Raw genomic sequence first — 20,838 nt, 5'->3', positions numbered from 1 at the left:
GTCTAGTTGGTGACTGAGGTGGGAGGGGGTAGAAGAGGATAATATAAAGAGCTCTTGTAAGTAGGTACAGGAAAAATAATTCTTACATCACATTTCTAAACAATTAATACATTTTAAAAATAATCATATTTGATTTGCACAGGCAATGTGTAGATAATGACTGCAGTGTGAATTACTTAACTTGCTCACTGGCGTTTTTGGTTAATTATATGTCAATAATACTTCCCTCTGCAGGTCGTCCTCAATTTACGGGGTTAAGCCTGAGCATTACAGTTGTAAAATTGGTCACCCACATGACCAACCCAATTTTGCGACCTTTTTTGTGGCGTTGGTTAAGTGAATGTACCAATCATAAAAGCAATGCAGCAGTTGTAAAGCGAACACTACGGTCATAAAACAAACACATTGTTCACTATGAGGTTTTTCTTCCCAAGAAGTAAATGCTGTGTTTTTTGGCAAAAACATTGTAAAATGCAATCACATGACTACAGGATGCTGCAAATGGCCATAAATGCTGGTTGATTGCCAAGGGACCAACATACAGTCCCACGACCGCAGGAAGGGGTCAGCCATGGGAACTTTGGAACCAGGTTCTTAGTACCTTTGAGAGGGTCTATCATAACTTTGAATGATTGCTAAGCGACCAGTCACAAGACAAGGACTATCTGTATAGAATCAAAAAATTGGAACTACAATGTAGTTGTGGAGTTCTCAGAAAGCAGTGAAATGTGATTGATATTGCCCTCAGCAGTTCCTATTAAATGTGCATGTAAAGACACATGCCTAAAAGTTTTATTCAAATGAACGTATCAATATATTTCAGGTTGCAGCTAAAATCCATACAATTTGGACTTAACAGTTTATTTATTTATTTATTGGTTCGATTTATATGCCGCCCTTTTCCAGAGACTCAGGGCGGCTTACAATGCGTTAAGCAATAGCCTTCATACTTTTTGTATATACCTGCTTAGTAGGACTTTCGCCTCGCCCCCCCCCCCTAAAGTGGTGTTCTTTTTTTTAATATAAAGTCAGCTTATTGCCCCACAATCCAGGTCCTCATTTTACCTACCTCGAAAGGATGGAAGGCTGAGTCAACTTTGAGCCTGGTGAGATTTGAACTTGCAGTAATTGCAGGCAGCTGGTGTTACTTAACAGTGCTTTAATCTGCTGCGCCACCAAGGCTCTTAATCAAGTTCCTAATCATGCTTCATAAATATGGTATTAATATACAGTGTTTTTTATATAAATTATTGGCAATTTACATATGTTGTTTCAATTAAGCATAACTAAATGAAGCCCAAAAAGCACAGATATTTCTCTATACTAATTAGTTCTGTTTTTTTCCCTATGTTGTTCAATTTGTGTTTCATCATAGATTCCTAGAAGGATCTTTCATAACAAAAACCTTCAGACTACTGATCACTGATGAAAACAAATCCATTAATCATACAATATCCTCCCTCCCCCTCTCCCCCTCTCTCAGGCCTGACTGCTATACACTTTAGGAATATACAAGTACAGTACCAAAAATTTGAATAAATTAACAAGTTTAATTTCTAAGAGATATTTATTAATAATCATATATAAAGCTTGAGCTGATGATTATAGTATTTTGAACATGTCAACAGCACAAGCTCAAATTGTTAAAAATATTTTTTAAAAGTTCAACAACTAAGTATTTTAAAACAAATTTATTTTCTACCAACACAATTGAGAATGTATTAACATTACTGACAATTTACTGAAAACCAACCAGTAATCACCACATCCAATATCCAATATAACTTCCCTGGTTATGAAGTCAACCCTACATTGTCCTCCTAGAGAAGCCGTTACATGGCAACATTAGAATTTTTTTCTTCATCCAATCAATTTTCAATTCCTTCTCAAAACACCCTTAAGAGTTAAGCAGACACCTCAATGTAGGGAGAAAAAAACTTTAAAGATAACAGTGAAACTCCATCGAGATGCTTTTCCAGAGCATCCATCAGCTCCCATTCCCCAAAGTTCCACAACTTTTTCTTTGGTTTTGTAGAAGTGAGAAATAGCCAAACTATTAACGCTTCGGGTTTTTCCTAATTAAAGAAAAGGCTTGGCCAGTTAGTTATGGTCAGTGTCAATAGGTTTCCCCTTCAAACAAATGTGGGCAACACCACAAACCTTTCTCACAGAATCCCAAATCAAAGGTAAAGCAGATGGCTTGGAATTGGCCAGAGAACAAGCAATATATCTAGCTTTCCAATCCATTTTACATATATATATTTATGAAAACGTATATGTACATGTACATGTATATAGGGGGTGGATGGATGATGGGATGGGATGGAGGAATGGAGGGATGGAATAGAGAGATGGATGGATGGAATGGAGGGATGCATGCATGCATGCATGGGCTTCTTTTCCACACTTTCTCCCTTTTCATCCTCGCATCTCTTCGGAAGCAGCCAGAAGCAAGGCAGAAGGGTTCATTTCAAGGCACCTAAATTTCAACCCCAAAGAGCGCCTTACAAGACAACTCAGGCTGTCTCGACAACTCACAACTAGGGCACAATAAAAACTGATCAAAGAGGAGCAAGAAAGCATCTCTCTCTCTCTGCCATACAAAGGGCAAGAAGGATGCTTCCCACTCCCACCCTACCCACCGCTCTCCCCCCCCCCCACTACACACACAGACACCCAACAAAGCCCTTCGGCTCCTTTGCACCATGCCCAAGATGCACACAAGGCTGCAGATAAAACCTCATCCCCCTGGGTTTTGCATTCGCATATCCCTTTCCTTGCATGCCACCAAATCTCAAACCATCAACCCCCCCCCCCCACCACCACCACCTTGAGGATGCTCACTTGGCCCTTTTCCGTTCATGCACTCCCAGAGAGGTGTGTGTGTGTGGAGGGATGCTCTGGATGCACCTTCCCCACAAGAGAGAAAGGGAGAAAAGGAAGCCCGGATTGGAAGCCCAGGCAGGGAGCGTGCATGGAGGCCAATGCCAGGAGGGATGCGCGCTTTTTAGGCAAGCTGGCATGCCCCGCACGCCCAAGAGGGGGGGGAGGGGGGAGGAACGCGTTGTGTTGTGTGTGTGTGTGTGTGTGTGTGTGTGTGTGTGTGTGCAACATATGCACATGGGTCAGGCAACACACATACATGCATACACACACACACATACACACACCCGGCATTGCATGCAAGGCGAGAGGCGCATCTCCCACCCGCGGACACAAAGGAAGGGAGGATGCCCGGCGGGAGGGAAAGGTAAGAGCGGCGCGAGCCTAGAGATGGAGAAAGAGAGAGAGAGGAGGGGGGGAGGCGAAAGGTGACGGAGGGGGGAGCGCGGGCGGCGGGAAGAGCCTGAGGGAAACGGCGGTGGGGGGGGGGAGAGAGAGAATTGGGGAGCCGGGAGGGGCGGCACAAAAAGAGGAGGAGGAGGAAGAGGAGGAAGGAAGGAAGGATGCTCTGCCTTTCCCTGGCCTCGCCTCACCTCAGCTCGCGACCGGGAGAGCCGCCGCCGCCGCCGTTACAGCCGCCGCCGCCGCCGCCTCACGCCCGGCTGAGGGAGCCACGACCGAAGGGGGCGGGCAGCCTCGCGCGCGCGCGCGTGTGCCCCCCCCCCACTCCCTCCCTCCTTTGCCTGCCCCGTCGCGCGCCGCCAAGCCAGCCAACGAACGCCGCCGACGGACGGCCCCGCCCACTCCTACAATCTCTCTCTCTCTCTCTCTCTTTCCCCCCCCCCCCACTCCCTCCCTCCCCACACACACAAAAGTCCCTCGATCGGCCGCCGGCTGAGGAGAAAGAAGAAGAGCGCGCCTGCGCCGCGGCGCGTGAGGGAGCCGGGCAGTAGGAGGGGAGGTGGGGGGGGGGAAGGAAAGAGAACGGCGCAGGTGCCTCTCCTTTTTGCTCAGGAACCAGCGAAAAGGGTTTGAGGGAGCGGGCGGCGCCCACTGCGCAGGTGCGAGCGCTGGAAGCGCTCGTGATGGGGGGGGAATAGAACCCTGGACCGCGTTGTTGCTTAGCGACGAAGGCCGCGCGGGGCTGGGCAAGGGAGGGAGGAGGAGGGAGGAGGATGGTTGGGGGAAAGTGGTCGTGGGAATGCAGTCCCTGCGGGGGGGGGCGTGAAACGTGTCAGCAGCACCCCTTTTTGGCCACCTCCCGCGGGGGAGGGGGGGCAAGGGGGGGAGAGTTGGAGGGGAGGGGGGGTATTTCTTCCCGGGGTTGCTTCTCCTCCCATCCACGTGCAAAGATGAATAAACTGGGATTTTTTTGGGGGGGGGGAGTGTTGATTTTCTGGATCGTCCTGTCTGCACCTGCTTGAAACTTTCAAATAGAGACTGGACTGCTATCTGGGGGAAATGGTGTAGGGTCTGCTGGGCAGGGGGGGGCGGGGTTGGACTAGATGACCTCCAGGACCCCTTCCAACTGTGTTATAATCTGTATTTGCACCGGTGCCCCAGAGGCTTTTTTCCTCTCTCTCTCTCTCTCTCTCTCTCTCTGGCAATCCCATGCAAAGGCAGGGGACGGGGTGGGGGGGTGGGAAAGGGTGGAGGGTGTGCCCCCCCTCCTCCCCATGGGTTCCAGCAAATGGTTCTCCCATTTGGATGGGTGGGGGGAGGGGTTCAAGTACAAGCAGTCCTCGAGTTACGACCGCAATGGAGCCCAGCATCGATGTTGCTGAGTGAGACATTGGTGAATATAAGTTTATATTCACCAATATAGGAGCCTGAGTGGCATAGGATGCTAATGCCTCCTACTAAGGCAGCATTTAGCATCCAGCTGCCTGCAATTACTGCGAGTTCAAATCTCACCAGGCTCAAGGTTGACTCAGCCTTCCATCTTTTCTAAGGTGGGTAAAATGAGGACCCGGTTTGTGGGGGCAATAAGCTGACTTTGTATAAAATATACAAAAGTATGAAGGCTATTGCTTAACGCATTGTAAGCCGCCCTGAGTCTCCGGAGAAGAGCGGCATATAAATCAAATTTTAAAAAAAAAAAAGTTTCACCTTGTTTTATGACTTTTCTGCGGTGGTTAAGTGACTCCTTGGATTTGTTAAGTCGGTAGCTCGGTTGTTAAGCGAATCCGGCTTCCCCCATTGACTTTGCTTGTCAGAAGGTCGCAAAAGAAGAACATGTGACCCCGGGACATTGTGACCCATCATAAGTATGAACCCAAGTTTGCCAAGCGTCTGAATTTTGATCACATAACCGTGGGGATACTTCAATGGTCGTTAAGTGTGAAAAAACAAGTCATAAGCCGCTTTTTTTTCAGGGTCATTGTAACATTGAGAGGTCACTAAATGAACTGTTGTAAGTTGAGGACTACCTGTATTTGCAAGAGTCAAGTCGTAATCTTGACTCTTACAAGAGTTCCAGCAGCGAATAATAATAATAACAACAACAACAACAACAACAACAACATGTTACCACCAACAGCAAATGCCGCCTCTGCAATGAGAAAGATGAGACAGTCGACCACCTGATCAGTGGGTGCAGCAAAATTTCACAAACTGACTACCTACAATGCCATGACCGCGTTGCTAAGCTCATTCACTGGAAATTGTGCCAGAAGTTTGGATTTGAGTACAGCAAAAACCACTGGGAACATCAGGTTGAGAAAGTTTTAGAGAATGAGAAACTCAAGATCTTGTGGGACTTTAGGATTCAGACTGACAGGCACTTGATCCACAACACACCTGACATAACAATAGTTGAAAAGAAAAAAGTGTGGTTCGTTGACATTGCAATACCTGGTGATGCACGGATTGAAGATAAGCAGCAAGAAAAAATCACAAAGTACCGGGACTTGCAAATTGAAGTTGAGCGACTGTGGAAAAAGAAATCGTGTGTTGTCCCGATTGTAATTGGAGCCCTTGGAGCAATACCCAAAGGGCTACCCCGCTATTTAGAAATTCTAAATTTGCCGGACTTGAACATTTTGACTCTACAAAAAACCACCTTACTTGGAACAGCTTACATCCTCCGACGATACCTTAACAGTTCCTAGGTCCTTGGTTAGGACTCGAGCTGCTGAGCTATTAACCAGCCTCAAAGGCTGTGAATCTCACTAAAGATTAACCAATAATAATAATTTTATTTCTATACCGCCCTTCTCCCGAAGTACTCAGGGCGGTGTACAGCCTATTAAAAGCACAAAGACAAACAACAATTAAAATTATTTAAAATTATTAAATAATTTTGGCTCAATATTAAAACCCCCCAAAATTTAAAACATCCAATTAAAAATCATTACATTGATAGCCCGGCCTGGCGGAATAACAGGGTCTTAAGGGCACAGCGGAATACACAAGAGGTCGGAGATCTTGCATATGTCCGGGGGCAGTTCATTCTAAAGGGCAGGGGCTCCCACAGAGAAGGCCCTCCCCCTGGGTGTCCCCAGCCGACATAACTTGGCCGATGGCACCCTGAGGAGACCCTCTTTGTGGGAGCGGACTGGCCGGTGGGAGGCTGCTGGTGGCAGAAGTCGGTCTCGAAGGTACCCGGGTCCTATGCCATGGAGCGCTTTAAAGGTGGTAACCAACACCTTGAATCGCACCCGGGAACAAATCCCAAGGGAACAAAAGGCAAAGGACGTACAGGTAGTCCTCGGTTTTACAACCATTCGTTTAGTGACCGTCGGAAGTTACAGGCACTGACAAAAGCGATTTACGACCATTTTTCTCACCATAGTTGCTGCATCCTCATGATTGAGCACTTGGCCACTGACTCGTATTTAGGACGGTTGCAGTGTTCTGGGATCATGTAAGTATAAGTATAAGTATAATTTTATTTCTATACCGCTCTTCTCCCGAAGGACTCAGGGCGGTGTACAGCCTATTTAAAAGCACAAGACAAACATCAATTAAAAATTAAAATTATTAAATAAATTCGGCTCAATTTAAAACCCCAGAAATTTAAAATACCCAATTTAAAATTATTATGTTGATAGCTCGGCTATCCTCTTTGCAACCTTCTGACAAGCAAAGTCAATGGAGAAGCCAGATTCACTTAACAACCGTGTTACTAAGGTCATAAAATGGGGCAAAACTCACTTCACTGTCTTGCTTAGCGACAGAAATGTTGGGCTCAATTGTCATTAGTAAGAACTACCTATGCTTCGAACACCCCATTGGTGGAAAATCGACCTAGAACATGTTCTGCGCATCTAGAACACAGGTGGACTTCATATGAGACCCTGAGTTCTAATCCTACCTTAGGCACTGAGTGACCTTGGGCGAGTCGCTGTTTGTGGTATATTTTGGGAATCGGTTACAATTTGTTGTGGCCCGTCAGCGGCCTGTGCAGCTCGTAGCTGATTCCGACAGCGAGGAGGCTGATGTGGTATTGCGACAGCAGCCTGTGCAGCTGGCACTCGAGTCAGACAATGAGGAGGCTGGAGAAGATGTGGTGCCAGAGGCGGGGATTCAGCCAGGGCCTTCAGAACCTCCAGAAGTTCCCATAAGTGAAGAGGAAGAAGAGGAGGAGCCTCTTCTCGATGCACGGGCACACAGAGCTGCCAAAAGGCAGGAGTGGCTCCTCAGGAGGAAGTCTTCTCGAGAGTAAGGCTTGGGGCTAATGGTCATTCCTTTAGCCTATTTAAGGAGGAACGCCGCCAACTGAAGCAATTTGCAGGGAACAACTTTGTTCATATACCTTCGTGTCTTGTCTTGCTTATCTTCTCAGCTTCCTGCAAATTGCTTCTGGGCATTCTGCCAACCACAGTAAGCTTTCAGTATTATTCTTTGAATTCTTGGCGGCTGTTAATGCAGTTAATTAACAGCCGTTGTTGTAAAAAACTGGTTTATTTAGTAAACTAAGGTTTGAACGGACTTTGTGTGTGCTGCGTTCTTTGGGGTCCGTAGCTAGGGCAGAACACAATTTGATGCATGATAGATGGACAAATTTAATCAAGCGAAGCAGAGAGACAGTTTGATCTAGTTCACGGGTAGCCAGCCATGTCAGCTTTAAGACTTGTGAACTTCAAATCCCAGAATTCATGGCTGGCTGGGGAATTCTGGTATTTGAAGTCCACAAGGTTGGACACCCATGGTCTAGTGCCGTGATGGCGAACCTATGGCGCAGGTGGCACGCAGAGCCCTTTCTGCGGACACGCAGCTATCGTCTCTGCTCAGCTCCACCGCTTATGCGCTCAGGCTGGACAGCTGCTAAGCATGGGTCTCTACTTAGCATGTGAGGGGGCATGCGCGGAGGGGATGGGCGGGGCGCATGCATAGGGGGTGCTCGCATTGCATTTTGGGCATGGTGTGGCTTGGTGGGCGTGGCAGGGGAAGGATACTGCAAAATCCCCATTCCCACCCCACTCGGGGGCCAACCAGAGGTGGTATTTGCTGGTTCTCCAAACTACTCAAAATTTCCGCTACCGGTTCTCTGAACTGCTCAAAATTTCCGCTACCGGTTCTCCAGAACCTGCTGGATTTCACCCCTGGTTTTGGGCCTGGAAAGCCTCCTGGAAGCCAAAATGGGGCATGGGGGGGAGCAGGGCACATGCACGGGGGATGCTTGCGCATGCATGGGGTGGGGCGCATGCGTGGGGGAGGTGCTCACATTGCATTTTTGGGATTCGGGCACACATGCGTACATGCGTACTTGCATGCGTGCGCTTTGGGCACTCGGCACCAAAAAAGTTAACCATCACTGGTCTAATGGTTAAAGCACCAGCCTATAAATGAGAGGCTGTGAGTTATAATCCCACTTTTAGACACAAAGCCATCTGGAAGACCTTGGGCCAGTCCAGGGGTCTGCAACCTTAAACACTCAAAGAGCCATTTGGATCCGTTTCCCACAGAAAAGAAAACACCGGGAGCCACAAAACCCTTCTGGTGCCTGACGATTTCTTGAGCCGCCACAAAACTAGAATATGTAGTTGAATTAAACGTTTGTTTTCTTCTGAAACTTTTCTTGGATTTATCCATGATTGGCCTACCCAGGGTTGAAAAACTCAATAAATTGCGTGCTGGCAGGTATCACACATTGGCGGTTGTGATGCATATTTTGAGTGACGGAGCCGCAGCAGAAGGGTGAAAGAGCCACATGCGGCTCCAGAGCCGCAGGTTGCTGACCCCTGGGCCGGTCCCTTTCTCTAAGCCCTACGAAGCAGGCAATGGCAAGCCGTTTCTGAAAAACCTTGCCAAGAAAGTTGTAGGGGACCGTCCAGGCAGTCCCTTGAGAATCGAACCCAAACGAACGAAAGAACAAAACAAAACAAAATAGTAACATCCTCCCATCGACCAGCATGCCCAGTTGGAGATGATTTGATTGTGCTCCAACGCCTCTGGAGAACAAGTCGGGCGCATACATTTTTAATAAGTTAAAACATTTGCTGTATTCCTACGGATGTGTTTCAAGGCAGACGATACGTATTCAGACAAGTTTCCCCACACGTCAGAATACAGCCTGCCTTCAGGTTGATAACATTGACACATGTCTGGCTTGAAAACATAAGTACTGTAGATGGTTGTATGGTAATAAAACACTCTTTCTTGTTTCAATCTTGTTTCAATGATAATTATGTGCAGGGTGATAGCTAACATGTTTTCAATCAGTGAGACATCTTAGTTTCTTAGGGAGTCTGTGTTGTGACGTAGGCTCACTTAATCATTAAAAGACAACAATTAGTTGTCTATTTATTTTATTATTTTATCATAACAGCTGAGAATTACTTCATTCCCATCTTAGTCCAAATTAATTACAAACCAAGTCTTTTCAGAATAAGTTCTTCGGGCTTATCACAAACCCTTATCTTCTTTGGCACTCTGCCAAAGGCCTTTCTTGGCAAAGCCCCATGAAGTTCAGAAACAAGAGAGGCCGACAAGAAACAAATGTAGCAATGTTGCTTTCCTACAAAGAGCCCAAGAGCCCTTGCTGCTCTTTTAAGCCTTATGGGAGGGGCCAATCATCTCCTGGCCTTACTCCTGAGTCGTCCTTTTTGTTTTAACTGTTCGTGCCTTCTGGCAGCTCTTCGATGCGTGCACTAGGAACAGGCTCCTCCTGTTCCTCTGCCTCTGCTGTCCAACTCTGAAGGCTCCGGAGTTCGCACATCACTCCCAGATGGCCCTGGCACCATCTCTGCCTCCGATGCAGAGCCCTCGTCCAGGCCTTCTCCAGACTCCAGGACTGGCCCATTGTCCTTCCCAGCCTCCTCACTGTCCGACTTTGCTGCTAGCTCCGCAGGCTGCTGGTGTACAACAACAGTCTGCACCAAAATATTACTGATGATCACCAAACTTATAACTGAACTAGCACTGATGATGTTACTTAGTTTGGGAATGAAATGTCTACAGGAAAACAAGCAAGCTCAGAGGACCCCTCATTTCCATCCTGAGCTACAAATATTCTCCTTTATTGGGGAGAATAAACTGTCAATTGCATTCACACAACATCTTTAATCTGCTTACTGAATTATTTTGGTGGATTAAGTTCACACAATACATCGAGACAGTTTGGTCTAGTGGTTAAAGCACCAGGCTACAGGCCAAGATACAGTGAATGCTCGTCCCATCTTAAGCATGAAAGCCGATTGGGTGACTTTTGGCCAATCACCAGGAGGCTCTTGAGTTCTAATCCTGCTTTAGGCATAAAAGACGAACGGGGTGACTATGGACCAGTCATCAGGAGGAAGTGAATTCTAGTCCTGCCTTAAGTATGACAGACGACTAGGCAACCTCAGACCAATCACCAGGAGGCTGTGAGTTCTAGTCCTACTTTAGGCATGAAAACTGGATGGATGGATGGATGGATGGATGGATGGATGATAGATAGATAGATAGATAGATAGATAGATAGATAGATAGATAGATAGATAGATAGTTGAGAGATTGATAGATAGATAGATAGATGAGAGATAGAGAAATAGAGAAGATAGATGAGAGATAGATAGATGAGAGATAGATGAGAGTTAGATAGATAGATGAGAGATAGAGAAATAGATAGATAGAGATGATAGATAGATAGATGAGAGATAGATGAGAGATAGAGAAATAGAGAAGATAGATGAGAGATAGATAGATGAGAGATAGATAGATGAGAGATAGATGAGAGATAGATAGATGAGAGATAGATGAGAGATAGAGAAATAGAGAAGATAGATAGATGAGAGATAGAGAAATAGAGAAGATAGATGAGAGATAGATAGATGAGAGATAGATAGATGAGAGATAGAGAAATAGAGAAGATAGATAGATAGATAGATAGATAGATAGATAGATAGATAGATAGATAGATAGAGCCAACGACTCACCAAACAGAAATTCAATAATCAAAAAGATGCTACCTCAAGGTGCTTAGAGAAATGGTGGGATCTAAATACATTTTTTTTAAAAAATGTACATCTATACTCAAAGCAAGATGAGATGCCCTTGGGGAAAATCTATTTTGTGAGATTCTCACGAAGCAAGACAAGGGAGCTCAAAGCCTCTTCTTGCCCTGCCTATAAACATTGCAAAACTGCTACTATTGTTATTAGATTAAAAAAAAAAAAAACTGTGCAGAGTCATACATGATCATCATTATCTGAGATGGACTCCAGATGTTAGCATTTGTGCTACTGTAAGGAAATTGGAGCAAAATTGTGATAACAAAATGTTCATTAAAAAAAAGTATATGTCTGTGTGGTGGGGGGGCAGGGAAATGTTAAGAAATAACAGACACAAGATTAGCAAATTGCATTACCAGGAGGAAATTTACGGTATCTAACATCCTTCATAGAAAAAATATTGTAATTTTGGCAACGAGTCACTTTTACGGGCCAGGCTTAAGTGTATCATTCTCCTTAATCATTTATAACAGATTATTTTTCTCCTTGCCTTAAGGCATGATGTCAGCCTTTCAGGAAATTCAAAATCACTGGGCTGGTGCCATACAAAATCATATAACCACGGTTACTGTGGCTTTTAGAGGACTCGGAGAGGGGAAAAATAAACAGATCCAAATTATCCTTATTTCCAGTAAACACCTCACTAGAAATATAAGCACCGATGTTCCTCGGTGACTTCATTGTAATAGGAAACTTGTTCCCAATCACCAGGAAAAAAATAAATAAAAAAAGCGTTGGTTTATTTCTTCAAGAAGAACAGTTTGAAAATCAACATTTATCATGTTTGAGAAACCAAAGCACTCTACAGAACATAATGCAGATATTATGCTTTCCTTCTTTCTGTTAAAAAAAAAAAGAGACCATTTTCATGATTAGGAAGACAGAAGAGGTATTTTTAAAACATTTCTGAATGTGCATTGTTACTTTTTTTCCCAGGCACAGAGTGAAAAGCAGCTTAAGAGCTTCTTAGGTGGCTAGAGTGTTTTTACATCCTAAGCCAAGCAAATATACCTCTGTTGGGCAAAACAGGAGGTGTATGTAGCACATAGTAAGGAGATCTTACATTGGGTGAGGAGCAACTGGCTATGGGCAGGGACTTGGTTACGAACAGGGGTGAAATGACGATCCAAGCTGAGTTGCCTGATCGGCAGAGGCTTTTAAAAGAAAAAAAGTCTCTATAGATCAGGCAACTCAGCTGGGATCGTCAGAGCCTTTTGAAAGCATTTTTTTTACAACCTCTTCCCCAAAGAGGTTGTAGAAAAAATGGTTTTAAAAGAAAAAAAAATTGGTCACGCCCACCCAGTCACATTACCCCCCTCCAAGCCACGCCCACAGAACCGGTATAACAAATTTTAGATTTCACCACTGGTTACGAGTCTCTTGAAATGATGGTGGACTGCGGTATTTTATAACTGCCAGGTAGAATTTCAGTGGGGGAAAAAAATCCCACCCTAGAAAATATGGATTAAGATCTGCAGTCCCAAGAAAGTTAACCTTCTGTAAAATCTCACCAGTTCTTGATCACACCGCTATCAGATATACATCTTCCATATTCTCAGGTCCAAGGAACCAAGCATGACACATGGAGTTACTTCTGAGTCATTCCTTTATTGTTTTTTCACCTACAGACAGAATCTTGCCGGACTAAAGCAATTATCTGCAGTATAACTATAGATATACTCTGTGAATTGCTAGGGAAAGCTTTACCTTACTTACTTACTTTCTTCCTACTCTACCAGACATTCCAATGTCTACTTTCCCCCTCTGGGAAAGAGCCCATCCTTCCTCCAACTCCTGGCTATGTTCCACCACATACATCCAGGAGTGGGCTGCTGGGGGCTCGCACGGGTTCGGGAGAACCTCTAGCTAAGATTCTGTGCAGTTCGGAGAACCTCCAAATCCCACTCCTGGCTGGCCCCATCCAACCCTCCCCTCCCAGGAGTTCCCATGTGACCTATTTTGGATGCAAATAAGTGCAGGGCACACACAGAGGCTCAGGGAGGGCGAAAAACGGGCCTACCGGAGGTTTGGGCCGGTTTCCGGCCTCCAGAGGGCCTCCGGAGCCTGGGGAGGCCATATTCGCCCTCCTGGAGGCTAGAAGAAAACCTCTCGAGCCTGGGGAGGGCAAAAATGTCCCCCCGCCCCGTGATCCAGGAGGCCGACTAGGCCACGCCCACCATGGCCACACCCACCCAGCAACCGAGCAGAGAACCCCTTGCTAAACTTTTTGAAGCCCACCCCTGCATACATCCAACATAAAGTGTATTTTTGTGATGGAGATTGTGGTGCTTTCTGGAAGATCAACATTGTCAGGACATCCTCTTGTTTCCTTGTTCTTTGACTTATTCCTGTCATATCACAGAGGATCTGAAGGTGATCTTGCCGACGTTTGAGAATGTCGATGTCAGGACTGCCCTCCTGCTATGCTATGCGTTGCCTGCTGTCAGTCTGCCATGCTTAACGGGGAAGGAGAACTGCAGGGCGGGATAAGGGGGGGTTAGCATGAGAGGAATCGCATTGCGCCATCCTGTGAGAGTCGCCGGCCATTCCAAGGTCACACTACGGAAGGCAGAACCATCCGGCCCGTAAAAAACAGGGACCGTTTCTCAAACAATTTGTTAGCACTTAATAGGACACTCACTGATAACTGGGGGGAAAGTGGGAACAAGGGAATGCTAACCATGTCCTTTTGGTGCGAAAACTTCAGATTCAGCTTTGCTTCTTCTGTAACCACTTGGCCTTGGTAAAGTGTACTTTTGGCCAGGGCTGAGATTCAAAAAATTTAGCAACTGGTTCTGTGCCCAGTTGCTGGGTGGGCGTGGCCTACTCATCCTCCTGCACCATGGCGGGAGGGGTGTTTTCACCCTCCCCAGGATCCAAAGGCTTCCGTCGAGCCTCCGGGAGGGTGAAAACAGCCTCCCCCGGGCTCCAGAGGCCCTCCAGAGGCTGGAAATGGGCCCATTTCCAGACTTCTGGAACTTCCAGGAGGCCTGTTTTTCGTCCTCCCAGAGCCTTCGCGTGGGCCCTGCACTTACCTGGCATCCAAAACGGGCCGCGTGGAGACTCCTGGGAGGGGAGGCGCAGGGTGGTCAGAGCCAGCCAGTCCTTGCAACTACCGGTTTAGCGAACCAGATGTAAAATTGGCATCCGGTTCGCCCAAACCAGTCTGAACCGGCTGAATCCCACCGCTGCTTTTGGCTAATCATGGGCTTGAAAGTCGTTCTTTTCTAATTGACCAAGTTGAGATGGCTGATAGTTGTTTTTTGTAGAAGTGTCCCTGTTCATCTTCGACATGCCTGATGTGGCCAATGTCTTCGGTAGTGCAGTGTGATGGGATCTCGCCAGGGGTGAAATGTTCCCGGTTCGGACCAGATCACCCGATCTGGTAGCGATGGCAGCGGGTGGTTCGGAGAACCGGTAGCAAAAATCCCTGTGCCCCCCCCGCCATGCCCAGCTAAGCCACGCGATCATCGGAGTCGATGTTTGAGTATCATACCTTTTGATACATATAAACATATTCCTAATTATTACATTCCATTTTCCTTATTTCATATTATTTACTCCTACCTTTTTACATAAAATTTTAATTTTCATATAATTAGCTAGTATGCAATAACATCTAACCCGATGTGCTTTAGCATCCGTATTATCTTCCATTATAGTTTCAATAGTATAACCCTCAAGAAAAAAAAACCACGAAATTGTCCATCTGTTTTCTCCTGTATACCATATTTCACCCATTTTTACAACATCCCTCTCCTTTCCTCTTCTTTCTCCTCCCTCTCTTCTCTACTCCCCTCTCTTTCTCTCTACTTCCCTCCTTCCTTCTACTCTCCTTCCCTCTCCTTCCCTTTCTCCTTCTCTCCTTCTCCTGCCCCCTCTCTATTTCCCCTCTCTCTTCTTCTCTGTTTCTATCACCTTCCCTTTCTACTCTTCTCCTCCCCTCCCCTCTCTCCTTTCCCCTCTCTACCCTTACTCTTTCTCCCCTCCTCTCCCACTCCCTTCCACTCCACTCCATTTCCCTCTCTCTTTTCGTTGTTGCATATACTATTCCCAATACCTATAGAATATGGTGTATTTTCCAATTAATATCTCTTTCAATCCTAAAATTCACTGATGCATAAAAGAAGACCTATTCAACCATTCCCAAACAACAAACTAATACGTTCTCTCATATGCAACATTGGAGAAGACTGTTGGACTTCTAAGCAGAATCTGCAAATCCAAAGGACCCTCAAATTGTACATCAGTTATGTCTAAGGAAATACGACTCTTATCTGGAACTAAAGAGGGAAAGTCTCCAGATCCAGGACACCTGTAAACCGATGATTTAGTCCCAAAGGTACTTTTTCAGGAGGCAACTGGACAATTGCCTCCTGAAAAAGCACCTTTTGGGACATCCATGATCTGGATGACTGAGAATCTCTACAGACATCCATGATTTAGCTTCAGTTAAGCCAAAGTTGATCTGTTTTCTTCATCCAAGACACCCCAACTAACTCCAGACAGTCTCAGCTCCATTGGATAGACCACATCAGAAAATCAACACTAAAACTAAACTCCTTTTTACTGAGATTCGTTTTAAGAACAGAATATTTCAACTCTGACTGTAGCGTTCAATGAATTAGGGAGGTGTATAATTCAGTGGTGAAACATAAAATTTGTTACTACCAGTTCTGTGGGCGTGGCTTAGTGGGGGGGGTAATGTGACTGGGTGGGCGTGGCCAACTTTTTTTTTTTTACTTTTAAAAGCATTTGTTTTCTTTTAAAAGCATTTTTTTTGCTTTTAAAAGAAAAAAAAAGCCTCTGACGATCAGGCAACTCAGCTGGAATCGTCAGAGCCTTTTAAAAGCATTTTTTCTACGGAAGAGGTTGTAGAAAAAATGCTTTTAAAAGGCTCTGAAAATTCCAGCTGAGCCGCGCGATCATCAGAGGCTTTTTTTTTAACTTTTAAAAGCATTTTTTTCAGCCGAAGAAAAAATGCTTTTAAAAGTTTTTTTAAAAAAGCCTCTGATGATCGCCTGGCTCAGCTGGGCATGTGGGGGGGGGCAGGGATTTTTGCTACCGGTTCCCCGAACCACCCGCCGCCATCGCTACCGGATCGGGCGATCCGGTCTGAACCGGGAGCATTTCACCCCTGGTCTAATTCCTTGAGCCGCTTCTGAATGTTAGCTTTTTGTTCCAGACTTTTTTTTAAAAAAATGATGCAGTTTCTTTTGCAGGTGTCTGTCAAGGTCATCTTCCTTTCCCTGTGTACGCAGTGAGTAAGAACATTTATGCATCACTTGGTCAATCCAGCATTAAAATACTCAAGGGAAGCATCACACTGATGTCATATTACGTCAGCAGAGGCAGTCATGTAGATGTTATAAAAGAAAGGAGAGAAGATAATAAAGCTGTGATGAACTCCAGAAAGCAAAGGCCTATGGATTGACCTTTCACCCCCCCTCCCCCATCAACACTAATCGGAACCACTCTCGGAGGAAGGAGAAACACTGTAGGTAACATTATGCTTTCAACTACTATGTTTCCCCCAAAATAAGACCAAGTCTTATATTAATTTTTCCTCCAAAAGATGCATTATGGCTTATTTTCCTGTTAGGTCTTATTTTGGGGGGTAATCCAATACTAAACGCCTCCGTCTGGTTGATGATCTTAACTGGGGCTTATTTGGGGGGTAGGGCTTATATTACGAGCATTCTGAAGAATCATGCTAGGGTGTCAGCACTTCAAGCTGCATTTACTCTAGTGCTGACATAAGAAGGAGAAGCGGAGGCGTCTGGAAAGGGATGTTTGACTTTTCACCTACTTATTTTCCCTGGAGATAATATCCCCTAGGAGATGGGATGGGAGGGGGGAAATTCCTTTGAGCTGGAGCAGTAGATTAGGGGTAGAGTGACTTGGAAGATGGCCAATGAGTGCAGGGGAGTGGGGAACGGAAAGGGAGGGTTTTGGGTCTGGAAGTCAGTGTTGGCTGCGATGGAGTCGGAGTTAGAATGTCGTGCTTAATAAATGGGAGTTTTTCTTCAAAGATTTTGTTTGAAATGCAATTTATTTGAGACGACCTCGAAACCTGACACTAACCAACTACTGTTTGTGTGGTAAGAAGATTTCTGTATCACTGGACTGATTTAACTGGCAAAGACTTGGATTGGTTTAAAGACTATGAGATTTTTTTTCCCCTATCAAGTAAACTTTTGATAAACCAGTTTGCACATCTCTTATTCATTGCTCTCAACAACGTTTCTCTGTGTTCTACACTCTGCTGGTTGGTAACACAACAACAATATCCTTAACGTAAGGATTTCCTATATTGCTTTAAAATGGAGTGACATTTAAAGCAGCCAGGTATCTATTTTAGCCCATGAATAAATGTAGCTAGAAAGCAGACTTAGCATAATTTAGGGCAGGAGTTTTCAAACTTCTTCAGGCTACAGAAGCAGTTGGTTTAAATATATATATTTCCCAGAACCCCAGATCAAGACCCACAGCTCTGCTGGCAGAAAATTGGTTGCATTCCAGTGAATTAACATAAGAATGAGCTCGCTATATCTTCTTTCTCAGAAACCCGAATTTAGAAATAATGACATCCAATAACCATGCGAATTTAACGGGGAATAGCTGAACGTTGCAGGAAAATTGCATTCACACATTCTCTGCTTTGCTTACTTGTAGTTTAGCACACAGCTTGGTCTGAATCAAGCTCATCAGAGCTTTATTCCACAAATAAATATATTGACAAAATTGTAGAATAGTGCTATGCGCAACTTCAGCCAATAGAGGAGGTTTTCGGGAAACACCGCACAGCCCGAAATGGCACACACATGTTGTGCATAAATACCCCTCCGCCACGTGGAGATTTCTGTTTCAGTTTATGGCAAATCCTTTTTAATAATTTCATTTGGAACATTGGAAATAAGAATTCCGCTTTAATAAAATAAAGGCTTATTTCCCCCCCTCCCTCCCCCTATTGTGGGATGGTTTTTCTTACCATTTGCAGCCAGGAATGCACGAGACTTCATTTTAGCTATTTAGAAAATCTGGAATATATTCACACATACAGACTTACTTACTTACTTACTTATTTATTTATTTATTTATTTATTTATTTATTTATTTATTTATTTATTTATTTATTTATTAGTTCAATTTATATGCCGCCCTTCTCCGGAGACTCAGGGCGGCTTACAATGCGTTAAGCAATAGTCTTCATACTTTTGTATATACCTGCTTAGTAGGGCTTTCGCGTCCCCCCTAAGCAGTGTTCTTTTTTAAAACAAAGTCAGCTTATTGCCCCCACAATCTGGGTCCTCATTTTACCTACCTCGGAAGGATGGAAGGCTGAGTCAACCCTTTTTTTTTTTTTAATTTGTTTTATATGCCGCCCTTCTCCGGAGACTCAGGGAGGCTTACAATGCGTTAAGCAATAGCCTTCATCCTTTTGTATATTTATACAGAGTCAGCTTATTGCCCCCACAAACTGGGTCCTCATTTCACCTACCTTAGAAAGGATGGAAGGCTGAGTCAACCTTGAACCTGGTGAGATTCGAACTCGCAGTAATTGCAGGCAGCTGGTGCTAGTTAACAGCACTTTAGTCTGCTGCGTCACCAAGGCTCTGTGCTTGGGACACAGAGTTTGCAGGGGGAAAAAAACATTGGTGGCAACTGTTGGCAGAATGTTTTCATGGGCTGGATGACACCTCTGAATATCTGTGAAGATGGCTTTGAAACGAGCAGGCTTTACAAGCCAGCTTTCCAACCCAAATGTCTGCCTGTTTCCTCTGACAAGCAAGTCTCCTTAAGTGCATCTGGGTTGGTTGGCTGAGTTGTCTGAATGCCAAGCGTTCAAAAAAAATAAAAATAAAAATAAAAAAATCTCGTGTGTTTTGGGATTTAGCTTGATCGGCTCACGGCTTCCCAGTTGAATGCCTCTGATTCTTCCTAATAAAAGAGAAAATAAGAAAAAGTGGGAGGGGGAGGACTGTGGGGTCCTTAGTGTTTTCTGAGCTTAGTTGTTTTCTTGAAGACCTTTCATTACCCAGCGAGGTGACATCATCAGTGCTAGTAGGGAATGGGGAGAAGGAGGGAGGAGGAGGACTGTGAGGTCCTTAGTGTTTTTTGAGCTTAGTTGTTTTCTTGAAGACTTTTCATAACCCAACTAGATAACATCATCAATGCTAGTAGGGAATGGGGAGGAGGAGGAGGAGGAGGAGGAGGAGGAGGAGAAGGAGGAGGAGGAAAAGGAGAAGGAAGAGGAAGGAGGAAGAGGAGGAGGAGGAGGAGGAAGAGGAGAGGAAGAGGAGGAGGAGGAGGAGAACTGTAGGGCCCTTAGTATTTTCTGAGCTGAGTTGTTTTCTTGCAGACCTTTCATTCCCCAACTTGGTAACATCACCAGTGCTAGCAGAGTGCAAAATTTGCTCTCATTTTCTGTACAGTGGTTTGCCCGGTTAGTGTTGATGGGACTGTTCTTGGCGGTTCCTTGATTAGGCTGTACATTTATTTATTTCTTTGTTTATTTAATTCCCGCGTTTACTATTTTTATAAATAAGTCAGCGAACAGATCCAACACACCTTCCTCCTCCTGTTTTCCCCAGAACAATAACCCTGTGAGATGGGTTGGGTTGGGTTGAAAGAGAGGGACTGGTCCAAAGTCACCCAGCCAGCTTTCAGGCCGAAGGCGGGACTAGAACTCGCCCTCACCTGGTCATTAGCCCAAGGTCAACCCACCAGCTTTCAGGCCTAAGGTGGAACTAGAACTCACCCTCTCCTGGTCATTAGCACAATGTCACACAACCAGCTTTCAGGCCTAAGGTAGGACTAGAACTCACCCTCTCCTAGTCATTAGCCCAAGGCCAACCCACCAGCTTTCAGGCCTAAGGTGGAACTAGAAGTCACCCTCTCCTGGTAATTAGCACAAGGTCAGCCATCAGCTTTCAGGCCTAAGGTAGGACTTGAACTCACCATCTCCTAGTGATTGGCCCAAAGTCATCCAGCTGGCTTTCGTGGCTAAGGCAGGACTAGAACTCACCATCTCCGGCTTTTTAGCCTGATGCCTTAACCACTAAACCAAACTGTTTTTTTTAAAAAAAATGTTGGGGAACATTAAAAAATAAAAATAAAGGAACGGTGGGATATAACACTGGGGAAGGAGGAGGTTGTGAACATCTTGTAAGTAGAGATGTTTTTAAACAGTCTTTCAAGAGCCAACAGTTTTCCTACCTGCTGTTCGGAGATAGCAATGCCCAAGACGGCTTCATCCAAGCTTGACACCTATCACTCATACGGATCCTCCTTGTCAAGACACAGGCAACACGGGAGAAACTAGCTGCAAACAGATCGCTGCTCCCAAGGAAGAAAAAAAAGATTGAAGTAATTGGCAGAGGGAGAAAGGCGAGGAAAGAAGAAATACTCCGATTTAACATGCCGACAGGTACGAAATGGATTTCACTTACATTGATCTGTATGGCTCTTCTCCACGAATGCAAATACGCCAACAGATTGGCTTGTGTGAGCAGCCAAA

The 20,838-nt window shown here is 45.2% G+C and overlaps 1 protein-coding gene across 4 annotated transcripts in view; it reads right to left on the bottom strand.

Moving 5' to 3' along the window:
• CTNNA2 (catenin alpha 2) overlaps nucleotides 1-3,697 on the bottom strand; it is a 575,368-nt gene extending 571,671 nt beyond the window's left edge. For 3 of the 4 annotated variants that reach the window (XM_087874835.1, XM_087874839.1, XM_087874841.1), the window contains exon 1: nucleotides 3,477-3,691. The gene's annotated coding sequence lies outside the window, so the exon portion shown is untranslated. Of the gene's footprint in view, nucleotides 1-3,476 lie in introns of all 4 variants that reach the window. The other variant, XM_087874837.1, reaches the window with a different exon arrangement.
• Between the last annotated feature and the right edge of the window lie 17,141 nt (nucleotides 3,698-20,838).

Source organism: Pantherophis guttatus, chromosome 8, assembly GCF_059756535.1.
Source record: "Pantherophis guttatus breed Tessera chromosome 8, ASM5975653v1, whole genome shotgun sequence".
NCBI classification, from domain to species: Eukaryota; Metazoa; Chordata; class Lepidosauria; order Squamata; family Colubridae; genus Pantherophis; species Pantherophis guttatus.
Note: the sequence above shows the minus strand (reverse complement) of the source record. Positions and strands in the feature narration are given on the sequence as shown.